This window comes from Pinus tabuliformis, chromosome 2_2, assembly GCF_031772625.1.
Source record: "Pinus tabuliformis cultivar Carrire ecotype Pingquan chromosome 2_2, CPIR1, whole genome shotgun sequence".
Classification (NCBI taxonomy): Eukaryota; Viridiplantae; Streptophyta; class Pinopsida; order Pinales; family Pinaceae; genus Pinus; species Pinus tabuliformis.
This window is the reverse complement of record NC_142300.1, coordinates 152,538,101-152,549,079: the sequence shown is the minus strand read 5'-3', so window position 1 is coordinate 152,549,079 and position 10,979 is coordinate 152,538,101.

Sequence of the window (10,979 nt, the reverse complement as noted above, 5' to 3'; positions counted from 1 at the left end):
CACCTACTCTAGTCGGTTGTTTTTTGGTTAACCCTTGTCAGCTTAGTCAAGTAGAGTAAGGTGAGGGGGAAAACCTTAACAGGCACATCAGAGATATAATAAACTACTTCTATGCTAGAACAACCTCTTCCGCTCTCAATAAGTCAAGATCCCTCTTCTGCCTCTAAAATGAATAAGTGATATGCACAATTAGAAGATGAAAAATGAAAAGTGAAAAAAGTGTGAAAAAATGAAAAATGAATAAGGTGAAAGAAGAGAAAGGCTTCATATGCAGAGAGGTGATGCAAGTAACTCCATTGGGGTACTAACCAGGCTTGCTGGCAGCGGAGTGATGCTTGTGTTCCTGCATGACTCCACTAGGGTATTGTCCAGGCCCGCTGGTAGCGGAGCAACACCAGAGATGAAATTAAGACTCTAATGATTATATTGCTTGTGCACCAATATACCCCTCAGCCCCAATAGGAACAACTGTGTTTCCTTAGTTTGGAATGTGTGTCAATCGACCAAGGGTTTGGCAAATGCTACATCTTATAATCAGGCTAGTGTGAAACCAAGACAAACTAAGCACTTGAAAATACTTCTGGAGGTGTTAGACTTGTTTTTCACGAACAAGGTCCATTCAAAGAGTTGGAGTTCTACGAGTGTGTCACCAAGTGTTGTAGCGGCTACAACCACCCTGAAAATTTTTTCCTTAGCTTCGTTTTGGAGCCTCCCTACCAACCTTTCATAGCAGCATGTCTTGCTTCATCAAGTACACAAGCTTCAATGTTTTTCTTGTAGAAAGGAATCATGTCTATCAGAGCTTGATGCATCCCCCTCACAGGTTTTTTTTTTTGGACTTGGTCCAGCTACAGGCTGAGAAACTCCCTCAAGAAATTGTGCAATTCTAGAGAGAAACTAGCCTTCCCTCGAGAAATTACGTAATTTAGTCTGGCAGCCTGTTGGGTTCAATAATTGCATAATTCTTCCAGTTAGGTTTTACTTAGAAAATTGGGCAATTCCTCTTAGCAGGGTTGCTCAGCCCAAGAATTGAGCAGTCCTAGGTAGCAGTCAGCTGCTCTGCCCAGAAATTGAAAAAATGTCTTGGGCAGCCAGCCCACCTCCCTTCCAGAAATTCATATTTTCTCCCAGCAGTTGAGTAGCCTCTTTCATGTGCAGTTGGGTTGATCGGTTCCCTCCGGGACCAAGCAAAAACAATTTGCATGCATGGGCTTCTTCTCCCAAGGTAGCATACAAAGGAATCCCTTGATTCAGGGATCTACTTTTAGCAACTGTAGATTGCATGCAAGGATCATTTCGGAAACCTCGCACCAAGTGTCACTCTTCCTATATTTGTGGCATGTGTGTCACATCTTCAATTTTATCAAAACTCGTGAACCAAATGTTGTAGAGCTCATTCCTCACATCAACCTTGCAGCTCTGACATCCCATATCGCATCTAGGATTCATCGGCACATTCAGCGCAACTGTTTTGGGGTAAGACCGCCTTCCATGTCTTGTGTTGCATTTCTGGCACTTTTTTTGTTTCACTTTGTATGAATGTTTTCTTCTTGATTTCAGTGAGTGCTTGCTGTCGTTTTGACACATACTAGCTTGTACTAGCACCATTTCAGTTTTTATTAACATCTCACTACTGTCACATGCATGAAATTGTTTTTCATGAACAGTCATCGATTCGGTGACTCGCCTCACCCACATGCATGTCGTTCCATTTTCTAAATCTATCATTCACCATCTGCATGCATGATCATTCAATTATACCTACACTCAGTATCACCATGCATTCACCTTAACATTCAATTTCAATTTCCCGTTGGCGGTTCTGGGCAGTCTTGGCTCGGACTCTGCATCAACAAGACAACATTGCGCAATCCTTAAAGGGAAGGCTTTGTATTCCTCTCAGGAAATGCACATTTCTTCCCAGTGACTATCCTCCAGTCTTGCATTGTGCAATTCTGAGGGATAGTGACTGCTGACCCAAAAAATTGTGCAATGCAATTAATGAGCCTGCAAGCATTGCTAGCTGAGATTGTCCATTGGGCAATTCCAACAGTCAACACCCAGTCTGGACTATGCATTACACAGTTCCAATAGTCAGTCAGCCTCCTGACTTCCCAGACTGTGCCTTGTGCAGTTTTGGTAGTCAATCTCCTGACCTCTTAGCGGAAATTGCGCAACCTTCATGATCAGTCACACAAGTATCTTGCAAGACAGTTCTCAAGTTCATTTTGGTTTTTGACTGAGAAATTTCTTGCCATGAGTGTTTCCATGTCTCCAGGTATCACAAGTGTTCATTTGCCTCTTAGCAGCATAGGTACAATGGTTTACATGAGAGCAGAGTCAAAGACACCGTTCAAAGAACACTTGGGGATGCATTCTATCAAGTGTCTATTAACTTTCCTACCCACGAAGATATCAAACTGTTCGTAGACAAGGACATCAAGACATGATGGCAACAACATCACAGTAAGAAGAGCCATGAATAAGGGCTGAAGGCAGCATACCAGATGCAATGAACGCAAGAGGAAGAATGTTGACAACACAGAGGCAGAACAAAGTTGCAAGCTCAAGCAAATCTACTTGTGGTGAAAGCAACTTTGGAGACTCAGGCTATGAGGTGACTTCACATCATTAAGATCATGTGAAGGAAGAGAACGAAATAGAAAAGAAGTTGCATGTGCTCAAGCAGCATCTCAAGGAATAACATGAGCTACACAAACGAGAGAATGGGTTGCAAGAGGAATAGGTACAACAGGGGATGCAACATGCACTCAGAGATGAAACTGTGCCAGTACAAGTTATAGATCCATCCCAATAGCTGGCACGGAGCAGGCAAGGTGAGAAGTGTTGTCGATCACATGTAAGGGAATGTAGTAGCATGCATGTCATTGTGTGCATGCATGCAATCCCACCCATTTGGCACACTCACCGAGGTGAAGACAAGAAGCAAGTCTGACTGGAGTTGAACATGTACCTCGACAAGTTGATGTACATGACCACCAACACACACTTGAAGATCACCACTGACACTATGCATGAGTGTGTTTCCAGTTCAATCGAACCAGAAAGACCATGCACATGATATTGGACGATTTGGACAGAGGAGCCATACCAATGCACCTGGATGCAATGTAGGCAATAGTTCGCTTCAAAAAGACGTCACCATGGAACACATGCACACCATCACAAATGACCAAGCTTGGCATCAGCTCACCACCTTGACCATCACAAGCATGTCAAAGAGTTGGTCTCACCACAACAGACTGAGTGCCATTGATGTCTTCCGTGGCTTGCTCAATCGATTTTGTCTCACATGGGCACATGTGCATTGTCATGTAACGTCTTTCCAAGTGGAAGTTCAAGTTTCGATAGTTTTATTTAACAATCATAGAGTAGATGAAGAGTCATGAGGGTAGATGAACTGTCACAAAGGGGAATTTCAAGGGTCACTGCACCCTTTTCCACAAATAGAACCTCATAACTCATTGTAAATTCTTTTGGTCAACCAAGATTCTGATAAGACTTTGTTAGAGAGAGATTGGAAAATGTTGTAACGAGCCTTGGCTTCTCCACTCTGTAGAGCTAGTACATCTCTTTGGAGGAGCAGGTAGTTGTGTTTGTAATGTTCCACTATTGGAACTAGTGGTTGGACATGGATGTATTGTATGACTAGAACTTACACTTCTTAATATAACAGAGCCAACACGTTTCATGCATATGTTGTATTGTATTCTATGCTATCTGGTTTACTCTAAATGATATATGAAATGGTTTTCTTACACATGCATCTATAATTATCTATGTATGTATGTATGAATCTTTTTGAAATGTGCTTTTGGTTTAACCATCACTTTGGATTGCTGGCTAACTTGCCTTTCATGTTCTAATACATCTTTGCTCGTGTGTTCTCCTCCAAGCCAAGTACTATTACATGTTTCCAAGGGGTGCACTTACCTCACCCTTAGTGTGTTAGAACCTCTCATGCACCTTCCTTGTCTTACTGCAGCTATCACACCCTTGCTACCAATAAAGTTATCTTACTTGCCTCTGTGTGAAATCACGGTAAAGGCATTATCATATGACCCACTGCTGGGACTCCTACACCAAATGGTCTAAGGTCTAATTGGGACTTCTTACTGAGGAAATCCTATGACATGCTGGCGGGTCCAACACTGTCAAAACAACATTTTCCCAAAATATAATATTTTGGAAACTTCCTTTCCTACATTATATTATAAATATACTTTATCCTCTAAGAACACTCATGATGGAAGAAATCCCCACAAAACCCCCCAACCCGCTTGTTATGGAACCAACTCACAAAAAGAAAGAAAATATAGATCAACAACTTCAAAATGAGCCTCTTTGAGGGTACAACCTCCTTTACATTACACAAATGAACAATTCTCGGATGATACAAATGACAAGACCTCATTTCTATAGATAGGATTCTAAGGGATCGTAATATAATCAGAGCCGACATAAAAATAATAATGTAAGGGCACAAAAATAACAATAGTGGGATTCTATGGGGCACAATAATAACAATATGGGGACTACATGGGCACAACAATATAATAATAGGGTCGCACTAATAACAATAATGGGTTACACTAGTAGTATAAGGACCTAACATACCCCTCTCCTTCAAAAAGTGTTGTCCTCAACACTTGAGTAGTTTTGGATGCTTCTGTATAAAATTCTCATCCTCCCGTGTGGAATCTTCAGTGGGTAAGTTCTTCCACTTGATGAGATACTCTGAAATTGATCGATTTCATAGTTTTCGGGTTCTTGTTTCCGTGACTGCTTCAAGTTCCAATATAATTTTTCCTTCCTTGTCAAGTTCCGACAATATTGTTTGAACTTGGATCTTGTCACCTGTAACCTTCTTTAAGCATGAAGCATGGAAAACTGGGAGCACTTAGGAAGATGCAGGAAGCTCCAATTTGTATGCCATAGTACCAGTCTTTTACAACACCTTGTAAGGACCATAGTACTTTGGTGATAATTTATTATCCTTCTTAGCTTTCTTGGGGGACATTTGTTTGTATAGTTGTATTCGTAAAAATACCCAGTCACCTATATCAAAACTTCTTTCACTGTGATGTTGACATGCCTATTGTTTCATTCGATTCTGAATGAAAGTGAGGTTATCCTTTTTCTTCTTGATATGTCCTTCTATCTTGAGAGTTTAAGGAGTGGTAATTCTTGTCAATGAATTACAAAATATGGTTAGATTCATTTCTTCTTTCTCTGAGGTTGGTTCCTGGTCTATATCTTCTTCTTTTGATGTTTATTGATCCTTTTCTTCCTCCTCTTCACAATCAATGTAAAATAATTTCTTCTCAGCACACTTATGACCTTCAGTGTATTTTTTATCACAACTGTAACAAAGTTTGTTTTCTCCTTTTTATTCCAATTGTTTTGGTGTCAGCCTTATAGGTTTTGGAAGGCTAGGAGAAACAACACTTCCATCTTTATAATTGTGAGTGCTAGGATTTCTTGTTGCCATAATTTTTTTCAATTTTTCTTTCTAGCCTGAATGCCTTCTCCAATGAATCAGGTTCCCAAAGACAAACGTCATGTTGAATGTTATCCTTTAGAGTCCCTATGAAGACATCAATCCTCTTCTTCTCTAGGATATCATTTACCCTTATATTCAATTTTTGGAAGTCCTTAATGTGCTTTTCCATTGAACCCTTTTGTTTCAAATTTATCAATTGGCTAAAGAAGGTGTTTCTCTTTATATCCCCATAATGCGTTATCATTTCCTCTGTAAAAATTGGCCAGGTGACAAATGGTTTATGAGAACAAAGGCCTTTCTACCATAAAAATTTATTCAGTTCTAAATATAAAGATGCAATACGTACCTTTTGTAACAGTTGCACATCATGTAGATCAAAATATTTCTCCATCTGTAGTATCCATGTTATGGGATCCTTACCATCAAAATTCCTCATATCAATATTTGTAATATAGTGGGTCTTCAAGCCAATGTTAGATTCTATGAAATCATGATTAACATTTATTTTTTTCTCATCATGAGTTTCCTTTACTATCTTTTCGTCATTAGGAGGCCTTTCTTGTAGCAGCTTTATCCCACCTTCCTTCAAACCTTCCATGTCTTTCTTCAAATATACTTCCATACCAATGATATTAGCTTACATGACACATATAAAACTATTTATCTTATCTTCGATCACATTCTTCAAATCATCCATCCAATTTTGTTTACTAGGTGTTTCTATTTTCTTGATTCGAGTCATTATTTTTCTTGCTTTTAGGAGCTCAATATTTAAACGACTGTAACTCTATAATTTCAGATCTTAAAGTGCTGAAATTTTTGCCTATGGTAGCCCTCTGAGTCCTCTTTCTAACCCCACCAGTCTAATCAATATTGGATTCTACAATAAAGAGTTATGCTAAATCTCCTACGATGACCTTATTATATACTAGTTCAGTAGAGCGAAATTGTACGACTTGCCACGTGTCACTGTTTCAACCTTTGGACATAAAAACAATACAAAGAAAATCAAAGTCCATCCTATTTTTGTAACTTCTTACAGAATTTCAATCTGATGCTTAAAGATAAATTTATGACGATTTTCCCAAGATCACCTGTTTGGAATGTAATTCCGGAGTCTACAAAAGCCTAAATGTCTTGGAGCATATCTCCGAAAAATATAGCAAAACAAGATTTAAAATTTGGGCTCGAGCTTCACCAAGATTTAGGCTCAAATGGATTTTAATTTCAAAGTCTTAACCTTCGTAGAAAATTCATTATAGAGAACATTCCATGATGACATGTTTGAGATGGAATTCTGGAACTTGCAAAAACCTTAACTTTCGTAGATCATATATCCAAAGCTATGTTGAGACAAGATCTAAAATTCGGATCCGAGGTTGCTAACGATTTATTCTCAAATGGGTTTTGCTTTTAGCTTCTAAAACTTCGTAGAGAAAACATTATAGTGAAAATGCCACGATGACCTATTTGGAGCAGCGAAACCCTAGAATCCAAAGCTCTGATACCAAATGTTATGAAACCATCTCACAAAAAGAAAGAAAATATAGATCAATGACTTCAAAATGAGCCTCTTAGTGGGGGGAAACTCCTTTACATTACACAAATGAACAATTCTTGGATGATACAAATGACAAAACCTCCTTTTTATATATAGGAGTCTAAGGGGTCATAATATAATTAGAGCCAACATAACAATAATAATGTAAAGGCACAACAATAACAACAGTGGGCTTCTATGAGGTACAATAATAACAATATGGGGACTACATGGGCATAACAATATAATAAGGGGGTTGCACTAATAACAATAAGGGGTTACACTAGTAGTATAGGGACCTAACACTGCTCTTTTCCTACACATTTATACAAGAAAAGAGTAGGGGGTGAATTGGAACTAATTTCCCTAAGTTTGAACTATGAATCATGGACATCTTCAAAAAATATTGTATTTTATGTATTCGTGGTTGAGGATTTGATTACACATGATTGATTTAGCATAGAATCATCTAAGTGAAACTTGACTTGGTTTGTTTTTCTAATTGGTTGCCTAGATTGGGATGTAGCTTATCAACATCAGCAACCAGAAATATGCACTTGAAAGAACCCTATGTATCTCCCAATCCAGTCATGTTTTGGAGAATCTACTCAAGTGTAACCTAATCGAGGATGTTTTGAACAAACCAAGTCTTGGATTTTCTAGATTCTTCATATTCTTGAAAATCGCACCTGAATTTAGTCACTTGATTCTACCTAGTACAAGTTGTTTGAATTGGGAAATCATGAGATGGGGAGTTGTGGATTCGACCTAGGTGCAATGTAAATAACATGAAACCATGTCATTGTCCTTAAGAACAAGACCCATGTTCTGAAATTCCACCTGGTGTTGTGTAAATATACTAATCATGGAGGCTAAGATATCATAACCGTATAGGAGCTACAAGAACTAAGCATAACTATCATTAGTAAAATTAACCTAATCCTCTCTAATTCATTAAAAATAAAGGAAAATGATGATAGTTAACTACTTAAACATTCTTAGGATCATTGTGGCGTATTCATGGAGAAACACAACAAGAAGAGTAATGAAAAGTTGATAGAATGGGGTGAAATGATAAAAAATAGATGTTTGCAATGGTGGAAAGAATGAAAAAATTGGCAACTTGACAATGGGAACTTGTTCCTAGACCAAATACAAAAATGAAAGTGACACTAAGTGGTTCTTCATAAATAAATTAAACGAGGATGGACAAATAGTGAGGAATAAATCTAGATTATTTTGTAAAAGATATGCACAAGTAAAAGGTGTTGATTCTGAAGAAGCCTTTTCTTCTATATTTTGACTTGAAGAAATCAAAATGTTCATGGAATTTGCATATTTTAAAAAATTCAAAATATATCAAAAATGTTCATGTCATTTGCATATTTTAGAAAATTCAAAATATATCAAATAGATTTGTAAAATCAACATTCCTAAATAGTGACTTAAAAGAAAAAGTCTATATTTAACAACCAAAGAGATTTCAACAAATATAGAGGAACACTGAGATGCAAGTAAGAAAACATTTTAGAAATTGAAACTAAAAACCAAAGTGTTTAGGAAAATTATTATTACACTTACAAAAATGCAACTCCTTTCCTATTTTATTTAACAAATACAAAAAAAACAACAATGGAAAGAAGGCTTCGTCAAAGTGAAAATAGGCTAGATAATTTAAACACTCCTTACATTTGAAATACCTATTTAGTCAATAGAAAAACTATTTGTAAGGGAAATAAAATGGAAAAGAAATGGATTCCACAATTCTTGGAACGAATTGCAAACAGATTCCCTTTTAGGGTAGTTGAGATGGAGGGAAAAGATTGGAGCGTGGAAATGAACAAAGATGTATCTACTCAAAGTATACAATGGTAATTAGAGGTTGAAATTTGGATAAAGGTTTTTGTAGATGAGAATTTCTTCCAGAAAAGCCCTAAGAATTTGGTGATAAACATGTGTATTTTTATTAAATTATAAAATTAAAACTATGATTAAACATATTTTGAAGCAAATTATGCGAATGAATAATGGATTGTATCTTCACATTTTTGTGAGCCAATTTTTAGTTTTCTTTCATATTTTCCATGGATTATATCCTGTTTCAATTGTTGTGATGGTTGGATATAAGTAAATGTAATTGGATGTTATGAAACCAGCTCAAGAAAAGATAGAAAAGAAAGATCAACGCCTTAGAATTCAGCCTCTTCGAGGGGGCAACCTCCTTTACATTACATAAATGAACAATTCTTGGATGATACAAATGAAAATACCTCCTTTCTATATATAGGAGTCTAAGTGGTCCCAATACAATCAGAGCCTACATAACAATAATATTGTAGGGCACAACAATAACAATAGTGGGCTTCTATGTGGCACAATAGTAACAATATGGGCACTACATGGGTACATCAATATAAATAAGGGGTATAACTACAATAGTAATGGGGTAATCACTAGTATTATAGGGACCCAACATGCCCCTCTCCTTCAAAAAAGTGTTGTCCTCAACGCTTGAGTAGTTCAGGATACTTCTGCATAAAATTCTCATCCTCCCATGTGGAATCTTCAGCGGATAAGTTCTTCCACTTGATAAGGTACTCTGAAATTGATCGATTTCGTAGCTGTCGAGTTCTTGTTTCTATAACTGCTTCCGGTTCCAATATAATTTTTCCTTCTTCGTCAAGTTCTGGCAATATTGTTTGAACTGGGAGCTTGTCGCCTATAACCTTCTTTAAGCATGAAACATGGAAAACTGGGTGCAATCGAGAAGCTGCAGGAAGCTCCAATTTGTATGCCATAGTACCAATCTTTTGCAACACCTTGTACGGACCATAATACTTTGGTGATAATTTATTATCCTTCTTAGCTTGCTTGAGGGACATTTGCTTATATGGTTGTAGCCGTAGGAATACCCAATCACCTACATCAAAACTTCTTTCACTGCGATGTTGATCTGCCTGTTGTTTCATTCTATTCTGTGCCAACACAAGGTTATCCTTTAAGAGTTGGAGGACTTGTTGTTGATGTTCGATGTGATGTTCCACTGCCTGAACCTTAGAATTTTCTCTTAAATATGATGTGATGGATGGTGGTTGATACCCATAAAGTGCCATAAATGGGGTCATTTTTGTTGCTGTATGGAAGGAAGTGTTATACCACCATTCAGCCAGAGGCAACCATTTGACCCATTGTGTCTGTTTATCAGATACAAAGCAACGAAGATATCCTTCCAAACATTTGTTTACTATCTCAGTTTGCCCATCAGATTGAGGATGATAAGATGAGCTATGAGCTAACTGAGTACCAAGACAAGAAAATAATTCTGTCCAAAAATTTCCAGTGAAAATGGGATCTCTGTCACTTACAATAATCTTTGGGTTTCCATGTAGCTTTTGAACTGTTTCCATAAATGCAGTAGAAACTGTACTGGCTTTAAATGGATGTGATAATGCACAAAAGTGTGCATACTTGGTAAGTCTGTCAACTACCACCATGATGACACTCTTTCCCTCAGACTTGGGTAAACCTGTGATAAAATCCATTGAAACCTCCTCCCAACGTTGGCTTGGAATGGATAAAGGTTGTAATAGACCCGGTGTCTTAATTGTTTCAACTTTATTTTGCTGGCAAACCAAACATTCCGCCACAAACTTTTGAATATCTGATTTAAGGCCATCCCAAAAAAATTCCTTCTTAACCCTGTGGTAAGTTTTTAAAAATCCTGAGTGCCCTCCTAAGGGAGAAGTGTGCAATTCCATAAGAATCTTTTGTTTTAGCTGGGAATTCTTACAGAGGTATAAGCGATCTTTGTACCATAACGAATCATTTTTCCAGCTAAATGTATCAGAAGTACTGGAATCTTGTTGTAGCTTTTGAATAAGTGCCCACACTTCTTCGTCATTCTTCCATTCCTCC